The following is a 1,433-nucleotide window of genomic DNA, read 5'->3' as shown; positions in this document are numbered from 1 at the left end:
CCTCCAGGGCTGGATAGCAGACCTCCAGGGCTAACAGGCTGACCTCCAGGGCTAACAGGCAGACCTCCAGGGCAGGCAGGCAGACCTCCAGGGCAGGCAGTGCTGCTACCAGGGCTGGATAGCAGACCTCCAGGGCTAACAGGCAGACCTCCAGGGCTGGCAGTGCTGCTACCAGGGCTGGATAGCAGACCTCCAGGGCTGGATAGCAGACCTCCAGGGCTAACAGGCAGACCTCCAGGGCTGGCAGGCTGACCTCCAGGGCAGGCAGGCAGGCAGGCAGACCTCCAGGGCTGGATAGCTGACCTCCAGGGCTGGATAGCAGACCTCCAGGGCTGGCAGGCTGACCTCCAGGGCAGGCAGGCCGGGCCCCCGGTGCTGCATCTCGGCCGCTGCCTGGGGCGGACCGGCCCGGGTGCCCTTGCGCTTTTTCGACACCAGGGGGCAGTTGGGTGCCATTCCGTCCCTCGTGTGGCGAAATGGCGGTACTGCACCTCCGCCTTTTTGCTGGAGAAAGTCCGCAGTCGGGACAATGCGCCACACGGTCCGTCGGCAGGAGGCCCGGGCCCGGGCACAACTCCCCGGTGGGGACGGACGCCGGGCTGGAGCTTCCCTTCAGCACACACACTCACTCACTCACTCACTGACCGACCGACTGACTGCAGGAAAGGCTCCCGGCTCCCAGCGCTCAGTCAGCAGGCCTACTCCTCCCCGGTGGGGACGGACGCCGGGCTGGAGCCTCCCTTCAGCACACACACTCACTCACTGACCGACCGACTGACTGCAGGAAAGGCTCCCGGCTCCCAGCGCTCAGTCAGCAGGCCTACTCCTCCCCGGTGGGGACGGACGCCGGGCTGGAGCTTTCCTTCAGCACACACACTCACTCACTGACCGACCGACTGACTGCAGGAAAGGCTCCCGGCTCCCAGCGCTCAGTCAGCAGGCCTACTCCTCCCCGGTGGGGACGGACGCCGGGCTGGAGCTTTCCTCCAGCGCAACACACTCACTCACTCACTCACTGACCGACCGACCGACCGACGGCTCCCAGCGCTCAGTCAGCAGGCCTACTCCTCCCCGGTGGGGACGGACGCCGGGCTGGAGCTTCCCTTCAGCACACACACTCACTCACTCACTGACCGACCGACTGACTGCAGGAAAGGCTCCCGGCTCCCAGCGCTCAGTCAGCAGGCCTACTCCTCCCCGGTGGGGACGGACGCCGGGCTGGAGCTTTCCTTCAGCACACACACTCACTCACTGACCGACCGACTGACTGCAGGAAAGGCTCCCGGCTCCCAGCGCTCAGTCAGCAGGCCTACTCCTCCCCGGTGGGGACGGACGCCGGGCTGGAGCTTTCCTCCAGCGCAACACACACTCACTCACTCACTCACTGACCGACCGACCGACCGACGGCTCCCAGCGCTCAGTCAGCAGGCCTA

Source organism: Amia ocellicauda, unplaced genomic scaffold (genome assembly GCF_036373705.1).
Source record: "Amia ocellicauda isolate fAmiCal2 unplaced genomic scaffold, fAmiCal2.hap1 HAP1_SCAFFOLD_363, whole genome shotgun sequence".
NCBI classification, from domain to species: Eukaryota; Metazoa; Chordata; class Actinopteri; order Amiiformes; family Amiidae; genus Amia; species Amia ocellicauda.
Note: the sequence above shows the minus strand (reverse complement) of the source record.